The sequence below is a fragment of the Patiria miniata genome, unplaced genomic scaffold (assembly GCF_015706575.1).
Source record: "Patiria miniata isolate m_02_andy unplaced genomic scaffold, ASM1570657v1 HiC_scaffold_2, whole genome shotgun sequence".
In the NCBI taxonomy this organism is placed as follows: Eukaryota; Metazoa; Echinodermata; class Asteroidea; order Valvatida; family Asterinidae; genus Patiria; species Patiria miniata.
In genome coordinates this window covers 2,445,175-2,455,832 of record NW_024037058.1, presented here as the reverse complement: position 1 = coordinate 2,455,832, position 10,658 = coordinate 2,445,175, and the positions used below count along the sequence as shown (strand labels likewise).

General features: G+C 39.5%; 1 long non-coding RNA gene across 1 annotated transcript in view; it reads left to right on the top strand.

Annotated features, from left to right (window-relative positions):
• Positions 1–6,803: 6,803 nt before the first annotated feature.
• Positions 6,804–10,658, top strand: part of LOC119726994 — a 52,792-nt gene continuing 48,937 nt past the window's right edge. Inside the window, exon 1 of the long non-coding RNA XR_005270879.1 lies at positions 6,804–7,014. This is a non-coding gene — a long non-coding RNA (uncharacterized LOC119726994). The remainder of the gene's footprint in view (positions 7,015–10,658) is intronic.

Sequence of the window (10,658 nt, the reverse complement as noted above, 5' to 3'; positions counted from 1 at the left end):
GTGACACATGTCTGTGATTGTATGCAATTGTGACGTCTACATGACACTGTGGACCTTTACAATTTTCATGAATGATGAAAGTATACAGTCTGTATTCTGCAGCTGCCGAAAGGTGTCACGATTTTTGCTGGATTTGAGGATCAAAATTTATGTACTACATAATTTATGTACTGTATGCATCACCTTCATTTGGATTATTACACCACGTGTAAACCCTCCGTGTGTGTGTGGCAGTTCGTACACACAAAAGAAACCCTATTGTTGGCAATCATTTTGTCCATGAAAACAACCCAACAGTAAAAAGCATTAGCTACCTGTTGTATAGTAAATGCTGAACAGTAAAGGAATGGTTTTATTCATACGGAATCAAGAATTTGCTTTTCCTTAATGCTTGTACTTCAAAGTAAATGCTTTTACTTTTTGCTTAACTATAGCATTTGCTAGTTTTTATACATACGACCCAATAACTTGATATCAAACTCACAGTTAAAGAAATGAATTATAGTACTGCCGTGTAAAACTTTCGATCACTGTAAGTTTTCTTGTTAGACCCATACAAATAGTACTGAGCCGCTCAGGGTAAGGTTGCTCCTGTCTACGTTGATAAAAGATGAGACGAGTGGCATACCTTTGACACTTTCAAGTTGATCAATGTGCTTAACTCTGTACAGAGACCAGACAGGAGAACAATAGTCGAGAACGGGGTCTACCCGCTTTTCCCAATACCGATGTTCCCCGAAATCCTTAGCGTTAGGGTTAGGGGGTTAGGGTCAGTCAACCTGAACAAGTGGAACTACACAGTATTATGTTTTGGACCAATGGGACTTCGGACCAATGGGACTTCGGACCAATGGGACTTCGGACCAATGGGACTTCGGACCAATGGGACTTCGGTCCAATGGGACTTCGGACCAATGGGACTTCGGACTATCGAGACGTTACCTTTAACATAACTTTGTGGCCACCATTGTACCTAGCTATATCCCCGACTGTTGTAGGCCTAGTAGTATTACGGGGGTAGAAAATGCTGTTTCCTGTGTCAAAGAAGTTAGGCTTAAATTACACATGTTGTAGAATGTTTGGCACGGTTATTCGTCTCGGTTGTCTTCTTGCGAACTCGGCAACGACTTCCTTTGTGATCGATCGGTAGATCTCTGTGACAGTATACTTGAGTACCAACGATGTCAAACGTTCCTGACACATGGTAGAACGGAGGCTAGGTAAGTATTAAGCAAGCGGAGAAGAGAAACTGTTCTGTTATGACGGCGCATCCTTTTATTTCATATGGTGTTTGTTTGTTTTCATGCATAAAACATGCATACATTGGGTAAAATACTTGGAACATTTTTAACTTCGATATTTTGACTCGACATGCTAGTAGTAGGTGCGCAAACATTGGCAATGGAAAAGAGGTGACTTTATTTTTAATAGTCTAATTAATTTGTTGACGGACTAAAAGCGCGCACCAAAATTATGTGTTGCCAGGGGATGGTTGAACTCGATGATGTAATATAGGTTTTCCCGGCCAATTTCCTAAAATGTTCATTCACTTCTGAAAATCGGTCATTCATTTTCCATTCGATTCCATTTCAGTTCAATCAATTGAGTGATTGAGCAGCACATTTCGTTTATACTCATTCAGATTCATTTACAAGACTTCCTTTCCGCTTTAAGAGGGCGATTTCAAAAATTGGTCATTCTATTTCACTTTTAGTTAAATGTTATGTGATGCAATCTGCTATTTTGAATGTGAAAAACGTACTTTTGATTGCACGTTCACGAAATTGTATGCCAGAACTCTGCGCGAAAAGGTATGCTTGCGTAAATGATGATGCACAGGTAATGTAACTGGCCGTCTGTTTCACAAAACCGAATGCACGGACAATAATAACGATTGAACTTTCGTTGAATTGAAATGAGATTAAAAACGTGCATTCAAATTCAGACGAAAGTGAATGACCTATATTCAGAAGTGAATGAACATTTTAGGAAAATGGCAGGGGAAATCTATATTAATGAAGTGATTGAACATTATAAGGTACATTTTCTTTAAGTTTTGTATTCTTATTTCAACCTCTGCGAGCTAGAGCGTTGTAATGTAAAGACATATTAGTCGGCATGTGGGTAATTCAGGAATAGTTCGTGCATCTAACTTCAGACAAGACTAAAATATTTACGAATATAATATACCGTACAACAAAACATTGCAATTTGTCGAAGACATTTTATATTTCTTTGAATTATTATGGTTATTTTCATGGAAACATTGTTTATCATATCGCCGCATGTGTTCTATTTTCGCTCGTACCCCCAAACAGGACGCTGGAAAAAGGCTGATGAATTTACGCTTTGATTGGATAGATTTTGCGTGACCTGTGACCTGCAAGTCATCACGGCCACGACCCTGCAAGGTTTTAAACGGCAGTTAAGACCGAGTCATCACTCTTTTATTCCCATTCATAAGTGGTTTTTTTTTCTTTGAAAAGCGTAATTATGTAGGAAAATCTGTAAAACTTATCTGTTTTGTACATGCTCAATTCCCGTCACTTCCTCAGGCTCCGTTTCGAATACGGGCGATTCCCAATAATGCGCCTCCAAGAGTTTGCAGCGCGTTGGCCAATCACAATGCGCGAAATCAGTCGACCTTTTCCAAACGGGCGTTGGGTCGACAGATTTTGCGCATTGTGATTGGCCAACGCGTTGCAAACTCTTGGAGGCGCACTATTGGGAATCGCCCGTATTCACGAAGGTTCATGCGACCCTAAAAATTTGTCCACAATGTGGTCAGCAATGAAAAAGAAATCACATCCGGTATGGAATATGTGCATTTGAAAATGTTTGGATCGCATTTTTTTTGCGCGCATCGGCTAACTGCGGTCTTGAACAGGTGCAGCCAGATTGTCTTTATACATAGGTCATGATAATTACCCAGAATGCCACCCTCACTGCCTTCACAAGATTCTGTGAAGCTCACCAGTCTGTCCCAATGCCATGTTTGCAGGGCGGGGTACGAGCGAAGTGTTCCATTTTACTCGCTGCAAATTCTGTAGACTGATCTCTTCATTTAAATCTCCAAGATATTTATACAGGTATAAACGGGTTAAAATCACGCAAGGCCAGAGTTGTAATGACTCGAGTCAATGACTTGACTCGAGTCCGACTCGAGTCACAATTTTTGGTGACTCGGCTCGACTCGTGTCCCTAAGGGTAAATGAGTCGACTCGACTTGAGTCACTGCGAGCAAATGACTCGACTCGTCTCGACTTGAGTCCCTCATCAGAATGACTCGACTCGACTCGAGGAAGGCTAATAAGACTCGAGTCCCAAAAATGAAAGCAAAACTTTGCGAAAAATATTGCAATGACTTACGCCGGTGCCGGTTTTTGTTCACGTCACGTTAGAAAGTTCGGGAATAATGTATACATACATACGTGGTTTGATCAGTGTCACCATTACAGCCATAAGGTTGCGAAGGCAAACCGTCTGCCGTTGATAAGCAAAACTAATACGATTACGTGCTTAGACGATGTAACAGATAAGTGAAATTCATGCAAACACCCCCCCCCCCCCTTTTGAACGTTGTGTTTCTCAGAAAATATGCTCAGTATGATTGAAATGTTAAATTATAACGGCAGAAAAAAAATTCTTAACTTTATTTCAGTGAAAACCAATCGATGCCGAAACCTCAATACTGATTACTGGTAAAGCTGACCTTCAAGTCTGGAAGAAATCGTTTGATTTGATTTGATTTATTTGCAATTTCCACACAATGATGATCCATATTTAATTTAAGTTAAGATTTAACAAAACACATAAAAATTTATCTAAAATTGTATAAACAAAATTAAAATACAACATAGAAAAGACCCATACAGAGGGGAAAAAAGCAGGGATAACGCAAATTAAAAAAAAATATTTCCATTGCGGTCCCCTTCGAAAACTTCCCCAAATCTATGTATTTATCTCAATTTCTAGGAATACTCAAGTTGTTACTTCACGAGTAGTTGAACACTTATAATCATCTATAATTCCGAATTTCAGCTTAATCTGTTGTTGCAAATGCTAGCGCTACACCTTGAACTAGCTCCAAGGAAAATTTCGACGAGGATTTTTTTTTTGCCGACCAACCCATGTGCATGCTTTTCAGCGCCTTATACTAGACGCTATGGTTGACCGATTTCGGCCCGGCAACACATTGACGAAGTGCATATTAGCATATTCATTAGCGCCACTCGGTGTGACTTGGCGTGTGTCTCGGTATCGACCAATGGATGCCGGCCAAAAGGGTGATATATATTAATGAATAACTCGTGAAGGAGAATATTACTCAAATGTTTACAGCACACCATAACGGGATAGGACCTTATTAAACTTCGTGAGGCTTGAAAAGATTGACAGATATTGCAAACGCCAGTGTTACAACTTTCAAAAATGCACGTAGCCAGGCCTATTTTTGCAATTTCATTGAACAGTAATACACATATCACAACGATATTTAGCACATACTTAAATCATTATAAGGGAAATAAACCCTAAAAGTTGCACGAAGATACGGTCTTCTAACCGGGAGAAATTAGTTTTCAAAGATTTCGCCCGCCAACATGTCTGTGCGCATGTAGTTTCATTCAAAATAAAGTGCTACGTATCCGTTAGAAATCGCCTTTCGCAACCACACGGCTGATTAGTTGAATGGCGATCAGCTGGCACCCCCTTTTTATTTTCATAAAGGGGAATATCCAACATTTGCAAACACCGACAGACAAAACTACAAAATTGTTACGAAATACTGGGCCAGCTGCAGCACCTGCAGACTAGGATGTTGGCAAATGACATCCTGTAAAATTATGGCACCTGGTGTGAAGTCAATTTCAAGAAGAGTGGTATTTTTGTAAATATTTTTCAACTACTGCAACTACAGCCCGAATTTAAAATGTAAAAAGCCAAAAACTGACTTTCTATCTTGTGTTTACATATAGTGTTCATGGGCGTCGCCAGGATTTTTTTCCGGGGGGGGGGGGGGAAGTAAATGTTTCCCCAAAATTCCTTAACTTTTTCATAATATTCTCAATTTATCATTTTTTCCGAGCGTGAGCAGGGGAGCATTTGCCCTACTCCCCCCCCCCCCCCATCAAACTAACAGCAATATGGCTTCGGACCTCTTTTTCCTTTTTTTTTTCGTTTTGCGGGGGGGGGGGGCAAGTGTCCCCCTTGCCCCCCCCCCACCCTCGCGACGCCCATGATAGTGTTCAAATATTTGTGACTCGACTTGACTCGAGCTAAATACTTGACTCGACTCAACTACACACTGTGACTCGACTCGACCTTCTTGACCCATAATGACTCGACTCGACTCGAGTCAGTTCTGGACTCGACTGATCGAGTCACAAAAATCAGTTACTCGTTACAACTCTGCGCAAGGCACGGTGGGAACCAACATGTTGCAGCAAGATCGTACTCATGGCAACGAGGTTGAGCGATTGATTTGATGATGAACTTGCGTGCGATGATAATGTAGTCTGGTTTCCAGACCAAAAGATTCATGACTGTTCCTGATGAATCTGGTTCCCAGACCAAAAGAGTCTGACTATTCCTGATGAATATTAGGTCAGGTAGCCTCCGGTAATACATTGTATTACAATTTACGTCTCGTGACTAAAACGAGAGGAATTCCTCCTTTTTCCGAAAATGTCCGAAGTTTGCCGAATTCGTTTCGTCGACAATCGGAAAGCGCCCGAGTATTTCCGAGTATAATATAGGTGTTTTTAACTGCTAATTGCTTATTCAAAACTTAAGAAACTAGTTGATAATTAATATTCATTGCTTTTATTCAGAAAATTTGAAATTCAACGACGATTGTGTACTTGGATCGTACATATACATGTACGAGGGGCGAACTTTTTGCTGCGTCATGTACCAATTTGAATTTGACGACCGTTACCGGCATTTTCCAAAACTCGGCGTTCTACGGCTCTGCCTGCTAACAGTGCTATTTGGGTGCCTAACTTTGAAGATTCCAGGTCAACATTAGTCAATGTTTTCTTACAGAAGTATCCAACTGTATTTTCATAACTGTATGATATTATGAGGCAAGTGATTTATTTAAAAATTTGATGGAAACATTAAAAGCTATAAGTGAAAAAGCGAATCGGAAACGAAGCCGAGCTTTTAAAAAGGGCCGTCAATGTCGTCATGTTTATTTTTAGCCACGGAGGCTGCATGACCTCAACCTCGTCCCCAGTGTGTCGAGCAGTACGCGCCCACCACTACCTGCTCTCTCTTATATTGGAAACGATGTTGGAAATAAAATAAGCACTGGGGACGAGGTTGGGACGTGAGCGTAATTGTCAGGTCTGGGAATGATGATGATCGCAATTGGTAATGAAACACGCTGCAGCTAGCTCAGGTCTCCAGTCTAAAATAAAATTTGCATACAAACCCAAACAAAAAAATCCGCTCGCGCGCTCTCGACCCATGGAGCTTGCACATTATTGTCAATAAACTGAACCATTTGATTTCTAGGGTAGTCAATGGTTTTAAATATAAGTTTTCAAATATAAATGACATATATAATTGGTATTTACAAATATCCTATCATGGAAAACGAAACAGAAAAAAAGTGCAAACTGTTTGTGATTTTGTTGAACAAAAAATACACTCTAATAATGGAGAAAAAAAACACCAAGAAAACAACAGTTTTCACCGTGTAAAAAGTTCCACCCCTGAGAATTTTCAATCGCTTTTGCGTGTTTGTGTTCGTGTGTACGTGTGAGCCAGCTAGCTAGCTAGCTACACAAGTGTGTGTACACAAAATTTACGTGTGTTATATGTACGTACCTTCTCTTCTCGCGAATTATACGGTCAGTACGGAACTGAGCACAAAGACAATGTTTTGACGCACTGAAATTTATTGTAGCCCTTTCCCCCCAAAAAACACGCAAATACTAAGGATTCTTCGTAGTTACTACATGTACTATGTGTCACGATTGATGATTTTTGATGAGAAAAGGGTGCACGGTAAGTCCAGTTGTGGTGCCATATTCCTCTATTAATCCTCTATCCTCCTATTCATGCTATTTCTGCGCAGATAAGGCTTTCCAAATAGCAAAGCAACCACTCTTTTCCTCAACAAAACTAGGTTGGCTTACGATTAGGCCTACATACATGTACTTCTGAAATTTCAAAAGCATACAGTTTTGGCGTTTTAAATCAATAGAATATTTGTTTTGTAAATTGAGTTAGACTCCTTGGTTTTCATGGTTACTTTTAGGAGAATATATTTCCTTGAGCTTTTCAAACATTTTCTTTCTTTTTTCTTTCTTTTTTTTCAATGCCAATACACTTTTCTAGTCCGGTTCCCAGACCAAAAGATTCTGACTATACCTGATGAATCTTAGGTCAGGAAGCCTCCGGTAATACATCGTATTACAATTTACGTCAAGTGACTAAAACGGGAGAAATTCCTCCTTTTTCCGAAAATGTCGAAAGTTTGCCGAATTCGTTTCGTCAACAATTGGATAGCGCGCGATTATTTCCGAGTATAATATAGTTTTAATTAACTGCTTATTGCTTATTAAAAACTTTTTAAAATGAGTTGATAATTAATATTCATTGCTTTCATTTAGAAAACTTGAAATTCAACGATGATTTTGAGCATCAAGTATACTCAGATCGTATGGGCGAACTTTTTGCTTCGTCATGTACTATTTTTAATTTGACGATCGTTACCGAGATTTCACCGTTATCTTCATTCGGCTCCGCCTGCTAACAGTGCTATTTGGGTGACTAATTTTGAAGACTCCAGATCAGTCAATGTTTTCTTACAGAAATATCAAACTGTATTAATTTCATTACTGTATGATATATGAATCACGTGATTTATTTTAAAAATTGATCCGAACATTAAAAGCTTTATGTGATAAAGCAAATTCGGACACAAAGCCGAGCTTTGAAAAGGGGCCGTCATTAATTGTCATGTTTATTTTTAGCCACGGAGGCTGCCTGACCTACAATTTAGACGTGTGGACGTCGGGGGAAATTGTCAGGTCGGGGAACCAGACTATACACTTTTCATGATTTTAAGATTAATTTCAATATAATGCTGCTGTATAAATTAACAACCTATCTATTGAGGATTCAACCATTATTAATGGTTGAATCCTCAATAGATAGGTTGTTAATTTATACAGCAGTTGAGTTGTGTGCAAAGTCTATGGAGTGTCAAGACAATTTGTTGAGTATTTCCTAACAAAATTGGAAATGCTTCGCAGTCCCAGATTCATGTCTTTTCAAAATATTTTGACCTTTATTGGGATGATATGAAGAAAAATGTGGCGTCAGGTCATGCAGGTTGCAACATTCTTTCTTTTTAGTACAAGACTCGTATGAGCTAGTATATATATCACAGTCGTTTTCCTAGTTCCGGATAGCAAACATTAGTCAGGCTGCTTTCAGCTCAACTACTCCACGAATTCAAGTTAAAAAAGTTAAAAAGTTTACCTGGAGTGATCAAGATACAACAAAATGATTTTCCAAATTTAAGCGTCAGAAGTACCGATGCCACTTTTCCTAGTTCCGGATTGGTTTATTAATCAGTTCCGAATCAATCAAAAAGTGCTTTGCGCGAAAAAAAAATCACGCGAGAGATTCGATTTTTTAGCCAGAACCACCCCAAATCAAGCACATTTTCTGATAAAGTATTATTTAATTTTCCAAAAATACCGGTACTTCATTCAAGAGAATTCCAGCAAATTTAAAAAAAGAATTAACGTAAATTACTTTGAAACGTTTGTCTGCAATGGCAGGAACTCACGCACGGACCTAAAACCTTTTACCAGCACAGAATACGTCATACAAAAATAGAAATTTCACCTTCAATTGGAAAACCAATCCTCGTCGTGCTGGAGGCCGCCATCTTGAATCAAGATGGCGCCCTCCTAGCATGGCAGGAAAACAAGGGATCAGTTTCCCAATTGAAGGTGAACTATATCTTTTCTTCCTTAAGGTATGTGAACCTAACTATCACCATTTGCATTTTCAAGTCCCACTGAAGCCTACAGGGGTGCATCAGGCATTTTGAGGAATGTTTTGGGGATAAAACCTGAAGATTTTGATTGGGAGTACGAGTAAAAATGGTCAAAAAAAATTATTGGTGATGCGATGTACTTTATAATCAAAGGACCCTACTATCACCCGACCATGTCCAAAGGTGATTCATAGGGTCTTAGTTACTCAGACTTAACATCTGATCAACTCATGGGAGCCATCTTGCCAACCAATGCATGGCTTTTTCCATCATGCACTTGGTCTATGCCCCAAATGTATGGAGGGCACAGCAGGACAAATACATGTATGTATAGTGTACGGCTACATGTGGAAACCCCCATTGCTAAGGGAGCAGAAAATCACATCAAATTATTTTATCACTTTTTAATCACCCCTAGCCCTATTCTATGGCCACACACTAGAGTAGACTCTGTCCATACTGCCTTCGCTGTGCAGAGTTGTAACCAAGTCATTTTTTTCCAAGTTAAGTCAAGTCCCAAGTCAATTTTTCTTAAGTCAAGTCAAGTCTCAAGTCATTTTGTTTTTAATATTAGATGCACTACTACGTACAGGAACCAGTTTATGTGTTCAACGACGGAGCCGGAGTAGAGATGGGAATGGGGTTTATCAAAGCGTGCATCATTTAAGGAAATTTTAAAAACTAGACGTGTTGATTGTCTATGGACAATGCAACTGGCTTTTCTGCCTTTCCAGACGTTTCAAGTTTATACTTTGTGTGTCCATGCAGATTTGTGTTTTAAAATGTTTAGTTTCATCCATAAATTTTAAATATTTAAAAATTTGTAAAAAATCTATCGATGATGTCATTGTGACGTCATTTCAGATTTGTGCACTAGTAGTACTATTATCTATGTTTATACGTCGGTGAAGGGCGAAACCTAAATTGGTTTACATCACCGTGGCGCAAAATTCCATCTTATGAATCTAGTTAATGCGGTAATTGCTGCTGTGTACATCAGATTCGAACCAGCCAACCGATCCCGTTAGCTTGGTGGTCGAGTGGTAAGACGTCTGCACTAGAAAGCAGGAAGTTGTGGGTTGGAGTCCCACCTGAGTGATTTTTTCCAACTTTCACTTGGGAGGTAACACACTGAATATACAGTGTTTATACGTCAGTGAAGGGCAAAACCTAATTTGATTTACATCACCCTGGTGCAAAATTCGGTACCCACTGCTGTGTACATCAGATTCGAACCAGCCAACCAATCCCGTTAGCTCGGTGGTCGAGTGGTAAGACGTCTGCACTAGGAAGCAGGAAGTCGTGGGTTCGAGTCCCACCCGAGTGATTTTTTCCAACTTTCACTCGGGAGGTAACACACTGAGTATACAGTAAGTTTATACGTTGGTGAAGGGCAAAACCTAATTTGATTTACATCACCCCGGCGCAAAATTGCATCTTATGAATAACATTATCTGACTTCCCGCCAAATTTTTGACGATCCAATCAGCCCTCGTTTATGAAAACAATGTCATCTTTAATAAGTAAAGTTCATGATCAAATTTGTCCAAAAAGACAGAAACGGTTATTAAAAGTGACCAGAAATCATTTAACCCTGGCTCTAGGTTAATTTCCCTCCACAACACGTGTCGGACTA